This window comes from Nicotiana tabacum, chromosome 22, assembly GCF_000715075.1.
Source record: "Nicotiana tabacum cultivar K326 chromosome 22, ASM71507v2, whole genome shotgun sequence".
Lineage (NCBI taxonomy): Eukaryota > Viridiplantae > Streptophyta > Magnoliopsida > Solanales > Solanaceae > Nicotiana > Nicotiana tabacum.
The window spans coordinates 86,776,949-86,798,082 of NC_134101.1; the positions used below are offsets into that span (position 1 = coordinate 86,776,949).

At 35.7% G+C, this 21,134-nt stretch overlaps 1 long non-coding RNA gene across 4 annotated transcripts; it reads right to left on the reverse strand.

The window, feature by feature from the left end:
• Positions 1–6,625: 6,625 nt before the first annotated feature.
• Positions 6,626–10,161, reverse strand: LOC107813258 (uncharacterized). Of its 4 annotated transcripts, XR_001654283.2 has the most exons (7): positions 9,420–10,155; positions 9,185–9,298; positions 8,577–8,654; positions 8,261–8,373; positions 8,001–8,034; positions 7,787–7,841; positions 6,626–6,912 (listed from the first exon to the last, which is right to left on the reverse strand). It is a non-coding gene; the product is annotated as an uncharacterized LOC107813258 (long non-coding RNA). The 4 variants fall into 4 exon arrangements; XR_001654281.2 differs by having other exon boundaries at positions 7,787–8,034; positions 9,420–10,161; XR_001654285.2 differs by lacking the exon at positions 8,001–8,034 and having other exon boundaries at positions 9,420–10,153.
• Between the last annotated feature and the right edge of the window lie 10,973 nt (positions 10,162–21,134).

The following is a 21,134-nucleotide window of genomic DNA, read 5'->3' on the forward strand; positions in this document are numbered from 1 at the left end:
TGTACCTAGGAGCAGAGGTATGGTTATCTTGCTTTGTTCTTAATATCTTGATAAATCTCTCTTACCCTTCGGCAATTTTACTAACTCATATGTGCCATTCTCATGGGGCGACTTTATCTCATCTTCCATGGCTTCTATCCACTAATCTTTGTGAGTATCTTGCATGAATTTATTATAGCTCCCATGTTCTCCCATGTCAGTCAAAAGTACATACTCATTAGGAGGATAGCACATGGAGTTTTGCTTCTCCCTTATAGATCTTCTAAGAGAGGTATCAGAAGCATTCGAAGTAGTTACCTGAGCAGGAATTGGTTGCTGATCAACCATAACTTCATCAACTGGAGCATCCATAACATCTATACCATGATGATCATTTTGATCTTGATAACTATATTCATTATTGTCTTGGGTTCCTTCATGTGCAATAGGTGCTTTGGCCATAGAAACTGGATCAATATCAACTAAGCTCTCATTACTCTGAGAATCTATCTTCTCAGCTTTGTCAATATCTTTAATAGTCTGGTCTTCGAAGAATATTGCATCACGACTTCTAATAAGTTCATTGTCAACTGAACATAAAAACGATACACAAACTCATCTTGACCATAACCGATAAAGATGCACTGCTTAGTTTTGACATCCAGTTTCGATCTCTCATATTTAGAAATATGCACACAAGCTTTAAACCCAAAAACTATCGGGTGATCATAAGAAACATCTTTGGCAAACCAAACTTTACCTGAGACATCACCATCCAAAGTAATAGCAGGAGACAAATTGATAACACATGCAACAGTGTTAAGTGCTTCCACCCAAAATGTATTTGGAAGTTTAGCCTCTGAAAGCAAATATCTAACACTCTCAACTAGAGTTCTATTCATACTTTCTGCCAAACCATTCAATTGAGGCATCTTGGGGGGAGTTTTTTATGACGAATTCCTTGTAATAGTTATCAAATGAAACACAATATTCACCACCATTGTCAATGCGAATACATTTTAATTTCTTCTCCATCTGTCTCTCAGCTAAGGTCTGAAATTCCTTAAACACGCCAAGTGCTTGATCTTTAGATTTCAAAGGATACACCCAGAGTTCACGAGAATGATCATCCATGAAGGTCACAAAGTAAAGTGCACCGCCTTTTGACTTTACTTTAAAAGGACCACATAAATCAGAATGTACTATCTCCAATAAATTGGGGCTTTCGTGAGGAAAATGGGCTACGAAAAGAAACCTTTTTCTGTTTGCCAACTAAACAATGGATACACCTTTTTAGCTTTGCTTGTTTCACTCCATAAAGTAAACTTTTTTTAGCCAAATATGTAATCCCCCTTCTTGCTCATATGACTCAATCTTCTATGCCACAATTCTAATAAAGTGTCACTTTCCACCAGATTTATAGAGTCAGTAAGAGTAGAGCCCTGTGTTATATATAAATGACATTACTTGACTCCTCGATCCACTACTAACGAGCCCTTGATGAGCTTCCATTGACCATTAAAGAGGGAATTATGGTAACCTTCACCGTCTAATCTTCATGCGGAGATCAAATTGAAAGGAAATTCTGGAGCATGCTTGACATCTTGAAGAACTAACGTTGAACCATTATTAGTTTTCAAACAAATTATGCCAACACTAAACACCTTAACTTCACTGCATTGCTCATGTTTAATTCTCTAGAATCAACATGAGTATAAGATGAGAAAAAGTCTTTTCTTGGCGTGACATGTGAGGTAGCTCCAGAATCTACTATCCAGCTCGTCTCATGGGATACCAAATTGATGAAGTTTTCATCATAAGCAAAAAGAAGGTCATCTTGAACAATAGCAACAACATTGTTCTCGTTATTTTTAACTTTCTTTCCTTCTCTAATGTCTTGCTTCAACTTGTGGCAAAACCTTTTGCTATGTCCTTTCTTGCCACAATGGTTGCATGTAATATTATGGTATGTGGACCTTGACTTACTTCTACTTTTACATCTATTCCTCGAACCTTTTGTTCTATCTCTCCCCTGGTCTTCTGTAACCAAGATATCTACTTGTGAGGACAAACCCTGAGATTTTCTCCTTACTTCTTCGTTCAACACACCACTCTTGGCATATTTCATGGTCACCTTACCTCCAGAAGCTCAATTTGTCAAAGAAACACGAAGAGTTTCCCAAGAGACCGACAGAGTATTAAGAAGCCAAAGTCCTTGTATCTCATCATCAAAATTAACTCCCATTCCAGACAGCTGAACAAGGATGCCCTGAAAATTATTTATGTAATCAAGGATAGGGCTGCCTTCCTTGTACTTAAAGCTCATCAATTGCTTTAGCAGAAACAATTTGTTGTTCCCAGTTTTTTAAGCATAAAGAGTCCCTAGCTTTTCCCACAATGATCTCGCATGTGTCTTATTCACAATATGATTGCGAACATTATCTTAAACCCATTGTCGTATATATCCACATACTTGTTGGTGCTCGAAATCCCAATCTTCATCAATTATAATCTCGGGTTTATGAGCTGCAAAAACGGGTAGATGCATCCTCTTCACGAACAACAAATCTTTCATCTTGCTTCTCCAAATATTATAATTGCTCCCATTTAAACATACCATCTTGCTCATATTCGCCTCCATTCCGTAAAAATCTGGATAAATAACCAAGGCTCATTTAGAAATGGTCTTGTTGATATATATTGAGTGGAAATTAATTGAAATATTATAAGTTATGTGTGAAGCGAATCATTGTTAAAGTAATTATGGTCCTTCAACTTATTAATTTGTCAGCGGGAAAACTTACAGATTGAGATATGATAATATTTTAGAAAAACAAAAGATTCCTTCATTTTTTTGAACTTTTGAGCACCGGACTAGGAGAGAGGATTGCGTCACATGCATGGGAACATATGCAACCGTGATAAATGATAGATATGTTAGTTAACATGCCATTCATCTAAATTAGAGATGACAAAAATCAACCCATTTTTCGGCAGTAATTCGTTCAAGTTTAAGCAGGTTGGGTTATGTCACCAAATTCAATTCACAAGACAACATCGTTGAAAGCCTGAAACGAACAAAGCAAGCGAAGAGAGAGAGAGTCCACCTTCTCTCTAATTTTCCTCCATAATACATCCAAATATAACTACAAACCAAATTTGCCCTTCCCAAATTGGAGCTACTCCAGTCACTAAAATGCTCCAGCAGAAGGTAATTCTCTGGATTATGCAGCTTTACTTGGAGGTTCAAACAACAATGGTACTGCTACTAAGAAAAAGATTTTTTTAAAAAAATAAAATCCACTAGGTAGTGGTGACTTTTTACAGGGTTATATATATATATATATATATATATATATATATATATATATATATATATATATATATATATATATATATATATATATATATATATATATACACACACACACACACACACAAGCAAGGTCTGGAGAGGGTAATAATCCTACTGGCAAGGTCTGGGGAGGGTAGAGTGTACGAAGACCTTACCCCTACCCCTACCCGGAGGGGTAGAGAGGCTGTTTCCGGGAAAGCCTCAAAGGAGGACACAAAACCTAGCTCCAGGATTATGGTGGATATCCAATTGTCTGTCAAGAAGTGACAATTAACTGAATCCTGTACAAGGTGTGAAGTTAGACCTATAAAATGGTGCCATATGCCTTTCCATAATGGATTAGCAAATGGACCCCAAAAACCGAAGAAAACAAGGTCAACTATGCAAAAAATGATGGAAGGAATCCTTCCATTTATAGAGAAAACAATACCATACAACCATGAGTGGAGAGTAGTTCTGTAACACAATAAAGTTGTCTTCATCATAGCTTTAAAAGTCAATGTGAAGAGATGTAGAAGAGTGATTGATGAGGGGTGGGCAATGAACTGTCTGTATGTGATGCCCTTGAAAAAAGAGATGGAGCACTGTTGTGTAGCCATTTGGATGTCCATGAGCTGCCTGTTTTGTAGGCACTTTGGTGTTCGAGAAAATGCTTCAATATTATGTCCAGACCCATTGGGATAGATAATGGTATGCTGTTGATGACAGGGAATAAGTCTGATGTTTTCAGTTAGAATATGCAGTGATGATGACCTGGAGGCTGCTTGATGATATAACATAATGGTCATATATGTTTGAACTCTTAAGCATGTTCCCACGAGTCCCTATCATCAATGTTTGAGTGTGATCTGTGTGCTAAATTGGCATGATCTTTGAAACGGGTCCTAGATTATTGATGTACTTCCAACAGACTGAGCATCTGGGATGCTGATACCATACCTTGGGATTTCATCAATGATCTAGACCTGTCAGTTGTACCAACAAAATTCAGCAAATAAGTTAGTAGTAAAGGAGGACCATTGCCCTTCTCCCCGGAAGAGGAGAATGAGTAAGGCATTTTTCTCAAGTCCTTGTGGATTCCGAGAGTTGATGTGCTGCACTCATTTAGGGAGGACTATTGTAGGCTTAGGAAATAATGCCCTCAGTCCTGTGAGTAGAATAGTATGGCATTGCTCTCAGGTTCTTATGGATTTAGAGTGTTGATTGGGATAATGAACTATAACTACAAGTTTGTGGTGCTCCATAATTCTGAGATGAGGGTTGTGTCAAGTTTAATTCACTGTTATAGCTTCTGTGTTGGGCAATCGAAGGTTGTGATACTACCAATTGGTTAGCATTGCATGGGTGATAAATAATGACAAGGATATCCCAACTGTATTTCATCAGGTAAAGCTGGTTATGTGTGTGCATGGAAGAGTGAGGAATAATATATGGGAAACTCTCTCTCTCTCTCTCTCCCTCCGTCCTTGGGTTATGGGAGTGTATCACAAATCCCAGGTTCTTGTGGGTTCTGAGATTTGGTGTTACATTTGGGGTGTTGACTGTGGGGGTGGATATCTTAATGAATTTGTATTATTGTTGAAATGAAGTAGAGTTGTTGAGAGATATTGTTGATGGTATAGTGATATTAGGGTATTGAGCTATTAATTATTTGTATGAAATCTTCTATGTTCTGTATTGGTTGTTAGATATGGGTTCTTCATAAGCCACAACTCTTTATAGTATTGATACAGCCCCAATAGATTAAGTACTGCGCGTGCTAATACTATACCTTGGAGGCAACACTATGAGTGTGTCCTTTGTATTTGCACAGAATAACAAACAAATTAGTGTAAAACAGACTATTCATTACTGTTGATTTGCATTGCTTTTATGGTGGACTTATCATCTGAACCACCATTCATGTTCCTGTTGCTGGGGTATTATTTCATGATGTTCATTTGGACAAAAAGGTATGCTCCCCTTAGCTTATCTCAGTCAACCATAACCATGAGAAGTGGTAAAGGCCAAATATGGAGGGGTAATAATTCTTTGTATTTTTCATTTAGGGAGGACTATTGTAGGCTTTGGGCAATAATGTCCTCAGTCTTGTGAGTGGAATAGTAAGGCATTGCTCTCAAGTTCTTATGGATTCTGAGTGTTGATTGGGATTGTGAACTATAACTGCAAGTTTGTGGTGCTCTATAGTTCTGAGATAAGGGTTGTCTCAAGTTTAATTCACTGCTATAGCTTTTGTGTTGGGTATATGGAGGTTGTGATACTATCAATTAATTAGCATAGCATGATTGATAAACAGTGATAAGGATATCCTAGTTGTATTTAATCGGGTAAGGCTAGCTATGTGCGTTCATGGAAGAGTTAGGACTGGTATATGGGAAACATTTTCTCTTTCTTTTTGGGTTATATGGGTTCTTCATAAGCCACCACTCTTTATAGCATTGATAGACCTCCAATAGACTGAGCACTGCGGGTGCTAATACCATACCTTGGAGGCAATGCTATAAGTGTGTCCTTTGTACTTTCATCGAATAACTAAGAGATTAGTGTAAATTTGACTATCCATTGCTGTTGATTTGAATTGCTCATATGGTGGCCTTATCATCTGAACAACCATTCATTTTTCTATTGCTGGGGTAGTATTTCATGATGATCATTTGGACAAAAAGGTATGCTCCCCTTAGCTTGTCTCTGTCAACCATAACCATGAGAAGTGGTGGAGGCCAAATGTGGTGGGGTAATGATTCTTTGAGTTATTCTATGAGGGAGGACTGTTGTAGGCCTTGGAAATAATGTTCTCAGTCTTGCGAGTGGAATAGTATGGCATTGCCCTCAGGTTCTCACTACAGAAAAACGCTGAATTTGTAGAGGTTTTATTTACATATTGCGGCGGTTTCTTACTTTTACGGCTGTTTCCAAAACTCCCGCAATAATGTTCGCCGCAATCAATTTGCGGGGGTTTTTTGACAGACCGCCGTTATCATATAGCGGCGGGTATTTGACAGTGGTATAACCTCCGCAATTTGATAGTTTGGCTATCACTTATTAAAAAATAGCAGAGGTCTAAACCCCCGCAATTTCTTTATTTAACCCCCACAATTATAACACAATATTATTATAGGTTAAATAGTAGCAATTATCAACTCCGTTATTCATTAAATATTTTTTTCATGCAATATAATGTTACTCCTTAACTGTTCCAATTTCAAATATATTAATATAATGAAGCATCAACAAATTATATAAATTGCTTACTAGAATCAAGTAACATCAATATATTAATAAACCACACAATACATTAAATTAAATTATCATTAGTCTCAAAAATTTGCTTTAAACACAACTACTTCAACCATTAAACACAAAACATCAATATATTAATAAACTACGCAATTTCTTTAAATAGAAAATCCACTCCAACCATTATGGACAAAAGATCTACTATGACCATTCAATAGAGTACGATACTTAATTATCTAATACATTTGCAAGCAACTTCAATAGTTGTCGTTAGGATTACTTCCACCGGATGATCTTCTTATATCCATGGGTGAAATGGATCCGCTAGCCGCATCACTTGGCTACAACAAAATCAAAAGAGAATATAATTAACAAATTAACAACTACAACAACAACAACCCAGTAAAATCCCACGAGCGATCAAGAGTAAAAATTTGTCCACGTCTTGAAGAATGAAGTTTATCTCTAGCAACTTGCAGCAAAGGACATATAGTACAGATTTCACACTTCATAAAATTAAGCTTACAGTAAAGTAACAAATTAGCCGACCTAAAATCAGAAAATAGCTAATACTATCATCAGACATTTAAAAGCTTAATGGAATATACTTGACTAGGCATGCTATTCAGTCTCTTTGTTTAGTAAGTATTTGATATAATGGGGTCACCTACAGACCATTACAACAAAATAATTACTCGCTATATACCATTACAACTGAATAATTACTCTCTGCTTATATTAGCTCGGAACACACATATTGTGGCCCCTGAATAACCTATTATAGCACCAATGCTGGCTTGGGTGTCAAACTTACCTCCTTGGTCAATCTAAGTTACCGTCAAAATAGAATAACTCCGGCAGCCATTAAATCCCAATACAGAACAATCAATGTATCAAGATTTCATATTCATCTTGAATTAACAAGAACACAACAATGACTTCCTTAGATTAGAATAAATTAGTAATGTAAGACAACAAGAAAAGTGTATAAAGTATATTCACATCACTCATAAACAGGAAAAATAATCTAAATCACATCTAGCAAGATAAAAGGAAAAACAAAGCAAATTAACAAGGAATATACTCAGTTCATATGAAGTAACAGTAGCTTGAGAGTTGAGACTCAAACAATGAACCAACTAACATTTTGCACCAGCACAAAGCATCAGATGCAAATCAGTATATTGTTGAAAATTCATCACAGTTAGCTAGTACCTGATTCATCAAACCAGACCCCTAAAGAAGTAAAACCACTCCGATATGCTATATTCTGATTCATCAGTAAGAGAGTCAATTGTAGTGTCAATGTACTGTGTATGATAGAGAGAGAGAAAATGAAGTAGGAAAGCGAAGGGAGAAAGAGAGAGAGTATAATTAACAAATTAAGCCATGATATAAAAGTGTTTCATCCAAGATTTTGAAGTAATACCTTTTAAAATAGCCAGTTGCAAAACAATGGAAGTCTGCGTTTTCAGAAGCCATAACTAATTATATAAGATATTGGGGCATGGAAAACAGAACACTGAAATTTCAAATGACTAAACAAACGTAGAAGCAATCCACTGGGATCTTGACACTACTTGCACATGCAAAAAACAAATTTCAAGAAACATTGCAAGTCCACAACCATGGAGAGCATACATGTTTTACAGTACAAACACAAACAATCAACTAAATCATGACATGTACCTTTGTTGCCACAGACGATTACCCTTCTGAGCCTCCTTTTCACTGAAATTAGGCCACTTGTAGCTTTGATATGCTTCTATGGCACATCTCTCTGATGAGATTTGCAGCATTCCCTGTGGTAAGTACAGGCATGTGAAAACAAGTCTAGATTTTAATATTAAAATGTATAGCTGATGTGGGTTTATGATAAGAGGCAGGTGTTGTATTTTGCCAGAAGGCCCTGAGATAAGGTTAAAACTTGCACTATATCTTGATCTTATATGCATTGATAATGGCCTAATGAAACAGAGATAACAACAAAATACACGTTTCTTACATTCTCATCTAACTTGGGCAAAGATTTGTTTAGTGATTCAGCAGCTGTGGAAACCCCATAGAGATTCACTGCTCTCAGCTACAGAGGCATAGTCTTATCAGCATACCTTCACATTTATTTCTTCTAAACTAGAAAAAGATGAGAGCTCCATTTAAAGAAATAAGGAACACAAAGACACGGAAGTAAATATCCAAGAGGAAGCATTGAGTTAAATTCTATCAGAACTTGAAAAGTTACACTTTCACTTCTTTTTTAGTATGGTAAATAATTTTATTAATAATGGGAAAATCTACGTACAAGAAATATCACTACACAGTCATACACATACACTATTTGTTAGTGGATGGCATAAAAACTTATAATAGTTACGTGTTTAAATTCAACGGAATAACTCTTTATGGTGTACAGTTTTGACTAACTCTGAGTGGACCTTCAGATGCTGATGTATCAATCTACATTCAGCCGAGGTTAAATCATCATAGAAAATAAACAAATAAGATACTATGTTGCAAACACTTCTAACTCAAACAAGTTACATAAATTAACCTACAAAATACACAAAAAATCTAAATTTTAGAACCTAATGTGAAAAGAGAAAGAGGACTTACATCTCGATTTCAACAAAGAGTGTTATATCCTTCTTCGAAATACACCGATTCTACAAAATTTCTGCCGATTCAAAATACAACGATTCTACCAAATTTCTTCAAAATACACCGATTCTACAAATTAACAGAGATAATAAACTTAAAACCCACATGTGAAGAAAGAAAGACAAAAAGGCAAAATCATAGCGAAATAGAAGAGGAATTTGTAGGAAAGAGCAAAATCAAATAAACTTACATCTAATTGATTGATAGATCTGAAATTTTTTTTCATATCTCTTTCACTTTGCAATAGAGGAGGCGCTGAAGAAAAGCAGAGAACTATTGTATTTGGAATTTTGCAACTACACGGGCTTGAAATCGGAGGAAATGAAGAAGAAATGAAAGAGATTAAGTGAAGGAAAAGAGATTTGCAGTGGCAGTTTTGATTAAGTGAAGAAGAAATGGAATATTTCTATGGGTTTTGATTAAGTGAGAGTGGGCGAGGGTTTCTGAAAATGAAAAAAGCGAAAATGAAAAAGGGGTTTGGGAAAAAATGAGAGGGAAAGGATTAAAAACCAGGGAAATACTGGGTTAGTCGGCGCTATTTTTTAATGGTTGTGGAGATTATCGACCGCCACAAATATAAACATATTTGTGGGGTAAATAAACCCCCACAATTTGATATAGATTACGGAGGTTATGGTAACCGTCGCAATAAAACCTCTGCAAATTTAGCATTTTTTTGTAGTGTCTCATGGATTCTCAGTGTTAATTGGGATTGTGAACTATAACTACCTCTTTGTGGTGCTATATATATCTGAGATGAGAGTTGTGTCAACTTTATTTCACTGCTATAGCTTCTGTATTGGGAAATTGGAGGTTGTGATACATGACATGAGTGACAAATAGTGACAAGGATATCCTAGTTGTATTTCATTAGGTCAGGCTGGCTATGTGTGTGCCTGGAAGAGTGAGGAATGATACATGGGAAACTTTTTCTCTCTCTCATTGGGTTACGAGAGTGCATCACAATGCCAGGTTCTTGTGGGTTCTGAGATTTGATGTTGCATTTGGGGTGTTACTGTGGAGATGGATACTGTTACACCCCGTAAGTTTAACAACCTTGATATCGTGTCATATATATTTGATATGATATTTTGAGTGAAACGTTTTTGGTAAAGAAAAAAAGAAAAGTTTGAAAAATATGATTTTATATAGTTATTTTTATTACTACTTTCGAATATGTTTTAAATTATACACATAATATGAGAAAGTTTATGAGATTTTTTTAATTGCAAATGTAAAAATTATTTTCTTATAAGAAAAGAAGGTTATCTTTTTATTATTTTAAGAATTAAGCGTACAAATGTTTTTACTCTTTATATGAGATTAGAAAAATTGTAAGTTTAGAGTATATATATATATATATATATATATATATATACATGGATATTTTAATGAAATAATAGTGTATGTATTTATTTTATATGTTATAGTATGTTATATAATGTGTATTAAAAATGAGTAGTATTTTAAGTAAGTTGAGATAATTCTTAATTATGTGGATAATTGGGCTGCTTAATGATTTTGATGGTAAGATTAACTAGGAAATTAAAATATTTGGGATAAAGATTTACGTGGCAAGCATATAAGATTAAGTAAGATGACTCCTAAAGTCATATTGTTATGTGACAAAACATTAAGTACGTGAGTCACATTTTAAAAAGGAAGAGTCATATATTCATTAATATGTAAGTCACAAACTCATGCATTTGGTAAGAATTAAAAAATCATTTTGTAATCTCTTAGAAAGTTTCAGCCCAAGAAAACGTTAGTATACAAATCGGCAGTTCTACTCAAAGCCATTCCATGCTTATTCCAATTCCCATTAGCTCTTCTTGTGTTTGTACATTAGAATCATCAAAGAGCCAATTTTCCAGCAAAGTTAAGGGTACTTCCGTCTCCAAATTTTGTTTGCTAATTTCCTTTTGGAATAAAAATCCATTTTCATCCTTGAAATTTGGCAAATATTATTTATTGCATTCGACTTGGAAAATTCCAGCATTCTCAAGTGTGAAAGCAGCAAATTTGATCCGTCGTTACATATTTTTCGCAAAGATATGTGTTAGAGGGATTATCAAGAGAATCGGCTCAGGTATGTTAAGGCTAGTTCTTCTTTTTTTGGATGATCCAAGTGACGATACGTAAGCGCAATGATATTCCATAAGTGGTTCCACTCCTAGCAGTTAAGGATGTCCATGTTATTCATTCCCGTAAAGTAATATTCAAGCATGTCTAAGTACGTATATAGTTCTCTATTGAGGTATATGATAAAGATATTAATGTTCATAATATAAGTGACATATGCACCTACAATCACAACTAATTTGTTCTAACAGAAGATGTTAAAATACAAGAAAGTGTTTGTCAACTGCTATACTATGTCCGCAAGAAGAATAGTCTTCAGCTATTATTGTTTATCTGTTGGTTTCCAAAGATAGTTTCAGCTAGTAATATGTTCTTGCAATAATATTTTGCCTTTCAATGACTTTCATAAGCAATTCACTTAAGGAAAGAAGATATATCTCCTGAACTAATTATCTATAAAAAGAAAAGGGTGAAGCTTATAATGAATAAAGATAATCTTGAATTTTCTAATATTAAAAAAAATATACTATTTTTAACTGAAGCTGTGACAATTAGCCAAAAAGTATTAAATTGAAATATTATGGAAAAGGAGAACTTGCCTTTTGAAGTTAGTGTTTGATTGTGATTCTAATGGGTGGTGGATATTGACAACATATTTGTGGTTGAGATATTTTATAAAGATGTTAATGTTTATAATATAGTGATACATGCATCTTCATGTATTTACCATTGTGCTACGGCCGGTCGGACAATTACCACCGGTTAGACACTTATGTATAATTATTTACCACCGGTTGGGCAGTCATGTATATTCATTTACCACCGAGCTACGACCAGTTAGGCATTTTTACGTTTACCACCGAGCTAAGGCCAGTCGGGCAGTTACCACTGATCAGTTGGCAAGTCATGCATCACACGATATGAATAATAGAGATAGTCGTATGGATAATAGTCTCAAAGAGAAGAATTATATATATATATATATATCTATGTAAGTATGATAAGTATGCATATACGATGGCACTTCAGAGATTCAGGTTAATTTTTATATGTCTTCAATTAATGTTGACTTATTGTTATGTTTCAGTTCCGCCTTACATACTCAGTACATTATTCGTACTGACTCCTTTTGTTGGGGACGCTGCATTCATGCCTGCTGGTAGATAATCAGTTTGACGAACCCTCATAATAGACGAGATTGACATTCAGCAAAGGATCGGTAAGACTCTACTCATTCGGAGTGCAGCCGAGTCTATGAGTCATCCTGTCAGCATTTTGCTACAGACTTATGGGTAGGCCGGTACTCTGTCCCATTTGATGTCAAATAATCTTAGAGGCTTTGTAGACAGTGGTTCATTTTGTATATTATATCAGAGGCCTTGATGACCCATATGTGTTCATGTTTTAAGAAAAATGGTTCGGTGATACAGTGTTGCCCCTTACAGTTGTACATTATGAGTTGTGGCCATGTGGGCCCATGATAGTTACAAAGAATAAAAAAGAGTTGCAGAGTGGTATGCTCGGGCCACAATGGCACCGGGTTCCAGTCACGCCTCCCTGGGTTCGGGGCGTGACAAAGTAGTATCAGAGCGGGTCGTGTCCTAGAGAGTCTACAAAGCCGTACCTAGTAGAGTCTCACTTATGGATGTGTTGCACGCCGCATTTATAATTGAGAGGCTATAAGGCATTTTAGAAATATTACCCTTCTTTTATTTTCAGATCGTGCCATAGAGCTGAGCCATAAGAAGTTAGTATGAAGTTTACGCCAGGTTTTGTATACACCAGAGGTGTAGGTATCACAGTAGAGCTTGAAGGAATAATGTGGATGGGAGGTTATTAAAGAAACAGAAGATACGAATCGAGATGGAAAAGTAAGTAAAGTAAAGTTGAAAAAGATACGAGATACTCAAGTACAAAATGTTGTGAAAAGTCAAGACATCAAATGTAGTTTGGGTTTTTGTTTCAGTTACAGAGGAGACCCTAGTAAAAATTCTGTAAATCTGTAAGAGTTAACATTCGAGGACGAATGTTCTAAAGGGGGAAGGATGTTACACCCCGTAAGTTTAACAACCTTGATATCGTGTCATATATATATTGATATGATATTCTAAGTGAAATATTTTTGGTAAAGAAAAAAAGAAAGGTTTGAAAAATATGATTTTATATAGTTATTAATATTACTACTTTCGAATATGTTTTAAATTATACACATAATATGAGAAAGTTTATGAGATTTTCTTAATTGTAAAGATAGAAATTATTTTCTCACAAGAAAAGAAGGTTATCTTTTTATTATTTTAAGAATTAAGTGTACGAAAATTTGTATTCTTTATATGAGATTAGGAAAATTAGAAATTGAGAAAATATATGCATTTTTTTACATGGATGTTTATTGAAATAATAGTGTATGTATTGATTTTATATGTATATATATATATGTATATATGTATATATATTTACATAGATGTTTTAATGAAATAATAGTGTATGTATTTATTTTGTATGTTATAGTAAGTTATATAATGTGTATTAAAAATGAGTAGTATTTTAATTAAGTTGAGATAATTCTTAATTATGTGGATAATTGGGCTACTTAATGATTTTGGTGATAAGATTAACTAGGAAATTAAAATATTTGGGATAAAAATTTACGTGGCAAGCATATAAGATTAAGTAAGATGACTCCTAAAGTCATATTGTTATGTGGCAAAACATAACAATAGGAAGAGTCATATATTCATTAATATGTGAGTCACAAACTCATGCATTTGGTAAGAATTAAAAAAATCATTTTGTAATCTCTTAGAGAGTTTCAGCCCAAAAAAACGTTACTATACAAATCGGTAGTTCTACTCAAAGCCATTCCATGCTTATTCCAATTCCCATTAGCTCTTCTTGTGTTTGTATATTAGAATCATCAAAGAGCCAATTTTCCAGCAAAGTTAAGTGTAATTCCGTCTCCAAATTTTGTTTCCTAATTCCCTTTTGGAATAAAAATCCATTTTCATCCTTGAAATTTTGCAAATATTGTTTATTGCATTCGACTTGGAAAATTCCAGCATTCTCAAGTGTGAAAGCAGCAACTTTGATATGCAGTTACGTATTTTTCGCAAAAATAAGTGTTAGAGGGATTATCAAGAGAATCGGCTCAGGTATGTTAAGGTTAGTCCTTCTTTCTTTTGGCATGATCCAAGTGACGATACGTAAACGTAATGATATTACATAAGTGGTTCTACTCTTAACAGTTAAGGATGTCCATGTTATTCATTCCCGTAAAGTAATATTCAAGCATGTCTAAGTACGTATCTAGTTCCCTATTGAGGTATATGATAAAGATATTAATATTCATAATATAAGTGACATATGCACCTACAATCACCACTAATTTATTCTAACAGAAGATGTTAAAATACAAGAAAGTGTTTGTCAACTGCTATACTATGTCCGCAAGAAGAATAGTCTTCAGCTATTATTGTTTATCTGTTAGTTTCCAAAGATAGTTTCAGCTAGTAATATGTTCTTGCAAGAATATTTTGCCTTTCAATGACTTTCATAAGCAATTCACTTAACGAAAGAAGATATATCTCCTGAACTAATTATTTATAAAAAGAAAAGGGTGAAGCTTAAAATGTATAAAGATGATCTTGAATTTTCTAATTTAAAAAAAACACTATTTTTAACTTAAGCTGTGACAATTAGCCAAAAAGTATTAAATTGAAATATTATGGAAAATGTGAACTTGCTTTTTGAAGTTAGTGTTTGATTGTGATTCTAATGGGTGGTGGGCATTGACAACATGTTTGTGGTTAAGGTATTTGATAAAGATGTTAATGTTTATAATACAGTGATACATGCATCTTCATGTATTTACCACTGTGCTACGGTTGGTCGGGCAGTTACCACCGGTTGTGCACTTATGTATAATTATTTACCACCGGTTGGGTAGTCATGCATATTCATTTACCACCGAGCTACGACCGGTTGGGCAGTTATACGTTTACCATCGAGCTAAGGTCGGTCGGGCAGTTACCACTGATCAGTTGGGCAGTCATGCATCATACGATTTGAATAATGGAGATAGTCTCAAGGAGAAGCAGCATATATATATATATAAGTAAGTATAATATGTATGCATATACAGTGGTACTTCAGAGATTCAGGTTAATTTTTATATGTCTTCAATTAATGTTGACTTATTGTTATGTTTCAGTTCCGCCTTACATACTTAGTACATTATTCATACTGACGTTTTTTTGTTGAGGACGTTGCATTCATGCCTGCAGGTAGATAATCAATATGACGAACTCTCATAATAGACGAGACTGACATTCAACAAAGGATCGGTAAGACTCTACTCATTCGGAGTGCAGCCGGCCCATATGAGCTCATGTTTTAAGAAAAATAGTTTAGCGATACAGTGTTGCCCCTTACAGTTGTACATTATGAGTTGTGGCCATATGGGCCCATGATAGTTACAAAGAATAAAAAAGAGTTGCAGAGTGGTATGCTCGGGCCACAATGGCACCGAGTGCCAGTCACGCTTCCCCGGGTTCGGGGCGTGACAAAGTAGTATCGACCTCCAACAGATTGAGCACTTCAGGTGCTAATACCACATCTTGGAGGCCTATCAATGCTATGAGTTTGTCCTTTGTACTTGCATAGAATAACAAAAAAATTAGTGTAAATTTGACTATCCACTGCTGTTGATTTGCATTGCTTTTATGGTGGCCTTATCATCTGAACCACCGTTCATATTCCTGTTGCTAGGGCAGTGTTTCATGATAATCATTTGGACAAAAAGGTATGCTCCCCTTAGATTGTCTCTGTCAACCATAACCATGAGTAGTAGTGGAGGCCAAATGTGGTGGAGTTATGATTCTTTGAGCTTTTCTCTAAGGGAGGACTACTGTAGGCTTTGGGCAATAATGCCCTCAGTCCTGTGAGTGTAATAGTATCGAATTGCTCTCAGGTTCTTATGGATTTTGAGTGTTGATTATGATAGTGAACTGTAATTGCCAGTTTGTGGTGCTCCATAATTTTGAGATGAAGGTTGTATCAAGTTTAATTCACTGCTATAGCTTTTGTGTTGGGCAATTAGAGGTTGTTATACTACCAATTGGTTAGCATAGTATGAGTGATAAACAATGACAAGGATATCCCAGTTGTATTTCATCAGGAAAGGTAGGCTATATGTGTGCATGGAAGAGTGATGAATGATAAATGGGAAACTTTTTCTCTCTCTCCTTGGGTTATGGGAGCGCATCACTAATCCTAAGCTCTTGTGGGTTCTGAGATTTGGTGTTGCATTTGGGGTGTTGACGGTGGAGGTGGATTCTTTAATGGATTTGTGGTATTGATGAAATGGAATAGAGCTGTTGAGAGGTATTGCTGATGGTATAGTGATATTAGGGTGTTGAGTTGTTAGTGGTTGGTACGAGATCTTCTGTTGTCTGCATTTATTGTAAGTTGTATATGGGTTCATCATAAGCCACCACTCTTTATAGTATTGATAGACCTCCAACAGACTGAGCACTACGGGTGCTAATACGACATCTTGGAAGCCTATCAAAGCTATGAGTGTGTCCTCTGTACTTGCATGGAATAACAAAAAAATTAGTGTTATTTGGACTATCCATTGGTGTTGATTTGCATTGATCTTACGGTGGCCTTATCATCTGAACCACCACTCATTTTCCTATTGCTAGGGTAGCGTCTCATGATGATCATTGGGACAAAAAGGTATGATCCTTTAGATTGTCTCTGTCCATCATAACCATGAGAAGTGGTTGAGGCAATATGCGGTGGGGTAATGATTCTTTGGGTTTTTCTCTGAGGGAGGACTGTTATAGGTTTTGGGAAATAACATCCTCAGTCTTGTGAGTGGAATAGTATACCATTACTCTCAGGTTCTTATGGACTCTGAGTGTTGATTGGGATTGTGAATTATAGCTGCCAGTTTGTGGTGCTCCATAGTTCTGAGATAAGGGTTGTGTCAAGTTTAATTCACTGTTATAGCTTTTGTGTTGGGCAATTGAAGGTTGTGATACTACCAATTGGTTAGCATTGCATGGGTGATAAAAAATGACAAGGATATCACAGCTGTATTTCATCTGGTAAAGGTTGCTATGTGTGTGCATGGAAGAGTGAGGAATGATATATGGGAAACTCTCTCTCTCTCTCTCTCTCTCTCTCTCTCTCTCTCTCTCTCTCCCTTGGGTTATGGGAGTGCATCACAAATCCCAGGTTCGTGTGTGTTCTGAGATTTGGTGTTATATTTGGGGTGTTGACTGTGGGGGTGGATATCTTAATAGATTTATATTATTGTTTAAATGGAGTAGAGTAGTTGAGAGATATTGCTGATGGTATAGTGATATTAGGGTGCTGAGCTATTAGTTATTTGTATGTGATCTTCTGTTGTCTGCATTGGTTGTTAGCTGTATATGGGTTCTTCATAAGCCACAACTCTTTATAGTATTGATAGACCCCCAATAGACTAAGCACTGCGAGTGCTAATACCATACCTTGGAGGCAACGCTATGAGTGTGTCCTTTGTATTTACACAGAATAACAATTAAATTAGTGTAAAATAGACTATTCATTACTGTTGATTTGCATTGCTTTTATGGTGGACTATCATCTGAACCACCATTTATGTTCCTGTTGCTGGGGTATTATTTCATGATGTTCATTTGGACAAAAAGGTATGCTCCCCTTAGCTTGTCTCAGTCAACCATAACCATGAGAAGTGGTAATGGCCAAATATGGTGGAGGTAATGATTCTTTGTATTTTTCATTGAGGGAGGACTGTTGTAGGCTTTGGGAAATAACGTCCTCAGTCTTGTGAGTGGAGTAGTATGGCATTGATCTCAGGTATTGAGATTGTGAACTATAACTACAAGTTTGTGGTGCTCTATAGTTCTGAGATGAGGGTTGTCTCAAGTTTAATTCACTGCTATAGCTTTTGTGTTGGGCATATGGAGGTTGTGATAGTATCAATTAATTAGCATAGCATGATTGATAAATAGTGATAAGCATATCCTAGTTGTATTTTGATCATGCCCAACTATGCCTTATAAAAAGGACAATGCGGTCGTTGCAAATATAATCCGGTTTACAAGTCTGGAGTTGAATCCCACAGAGAACTAAGGCTTAGCTACAGCTGTTCACTATCACCAAGAAAACAAGCTTAAATAGTTCCTAACTTATAGATATTTTGATTCTTGTGTTTAACTAATTGATTAACAAATTAAAATAATAAATTAACAACTAAAGATACTAAGAGTTAGAGACAAGATTAAGGAGGTCTAGAGTTATGATTTCCTCAATTGTCGGAATCCTTCCCGCTATGTCTTCTATAATTTCGCCTAAGTATTCTCTACCGATCATGAGCACTCTTATTACCGTAAATCTCTCCCGAGTAATTATGACAATTTACTAGACGCACTCTCCCGAGCTACGCTAGCTGGCTTTTGATACAACTCACTTTAGATCGCACCCAAGGCTTCGTTATCCCTAATCCCGCCTTTAAACCCTCGGTTATTGATCCCTCATATACTCTAGGAGTGATGTTGTTCAACAATTACCTAAATATGCACTCTCTCCCGAGTTATGCATACTAAATAGGCACAGCTAATTGAGAGCTCTTCAATTAACTACAATAAGAACGTAGTTGAACAAATAGAGATTATACTACGGCTCAATTATATAAAAACATAACAAGAATTTATCCTACAAAAGGTTCTATCAAAACTCTAGATAACAAATTAGCTATTCATAATAGTATGTAAAACTACAATACTAAAAATCATAACCAACAATGAAAAATAGGAAGAGGAAGGAAAAACTCGTGGAAGAATTCTCCGCCTTGCTCCCAATGCGTTCTTGCCTCCTTAGGTCGAATTTGTGCCTCAAATCTATCCTCCTCAGGTCAAATCTATGTCAAAAATATGTTCTATGCCTTTCTTTGCCGGCTTCCTTGGTTTAATATAGGGTTTAAGGCTTAAAATCCCGTGTTTTGCACTTTGGTCCCTGAAATTTACGCATCCTGCCGCGGTTCCACCGCGGTCACGCCGGAACCGCGGCCAAACACCCTCTCAGATTCTTCAGTTGTCCGCGACTGCCCTCTGCCACAGTTCTGCCGAGGTCGCAGTTTTTGACCCTGTTCCGTTTGTAATTTGGAAAAACGTAAAACATTATAGTTGTAGACCTTTGGGTTAGATTTCCAACCATATATTATGTAGCCCAAATGGAGTTCTGAGTAAAAAGTTATGTCTATTTTACTAGACAGTGCACAATATGCCTCTTCGAGTTTTCGTTTTGTTGTTTTATCATCCGTTGATCCCCGAACGCGATCCCGGCTTAATTCCTTGAGCTCTTACTCAGACTTCAAAGCTCAAAACCACTTAAATTTATTCCATAACATCTATATAGCTCGGAATCACACCTACAAGGCATAAAACACACAATTAGTGCAAAACACTAGCGATTAAAGCGCAAACTCAACTAAAGTGTAGTAAATTAGAGTGTAATAATCGACTAAAATACGTAATTATAGCCTATCATCAACACCCCACACTTAAACCATTGCTCGTCCTCGAGCAATCAAACTACACCTTTTTTTTATAGACACGACATTTTTAAACAATTCTCCTAACTCATCACACCAAGAGTATTTAAAATAGACTAAGCACAAAAGCGTAACATCTTCACCTCAAGATTTGACTCATAAGTACCACACATTATTCACAATTCACCTACTTACTCTAACATAAAGGTCACTGACATTACCTTTCCTTCATGAATCAAGTGCCCTCACACAACAAAAGAGAGTAGTTCTACACAATAAAATTTAAGAATACTTAGGAACTCAAGATAGAAAGAATTCACTCACTCTCAGAAATAACATTCATATGCCACAAAAGATGCACCATAAGCTTGCCCGTAGTGTACTACTCTACTAATGGAGCTCATTCAATCTAGGATCAATTAGGACTTTATTTGGTTGTAATGTAGGCTACGGGACGGGTATGATACATTTAGATATAAGAGTAACTACACCTCCCTAAGCACTTTAATACATATACTTTAACATTCAAACCCCATACTTATGTCAAACCAAACTCCACCTTCACATCAATGTATATTACCCCATACTTCTTTAAGCACACTTACATCAAGAGCCACCACTTATCAAGGAATTATTTTTTTTTCTTTTTTTTAAAACAATCCAGCTATTTTTTTTCAAATTCAAGTGGCTTTTACTTTTTCAAAACAATGCACCTTTCTCCTTATTTCATTAGTTCCACTCAAAAGCCAAACCAATCACCCCACACTTTAACTTTTACAAAGTTCATAACAATTCAAGTGCTCCTGAGAGGTTACAATGGTTCAAATAGATGATTAATTCAAACAAATGGGTAAGGCTTGTAATGTGGTTGCCAAAGAAACAAGATTACAGGCTCAAAGGGGTTAACTACGATACATAACAATTAGGTGGGTAAAGTATACATATCTAGCTCAACAAAGAAATGCCTATATCACTTCCTAGACTGAATAAAACTACTATTTCGCTTTGCAAACACACGGGGCAAGTTCTAGGCATCAAATGCAATGCACAGAATACAACAAATCCTTACACACACATGACACATGACTCACTCAAGATTGGATCATCAAGACACTCTAGTCAAAACAGTTTAGCAAAGTTAAGATCATACAATTTAAGGTACTTCTACAAGAGTCAAAAACTGAGCCTAAGCGTCACAACCAAAGTACTCACTATTCTCAAGGCATAACAAAGTCAAGAGATATTGCTTCACTTCAA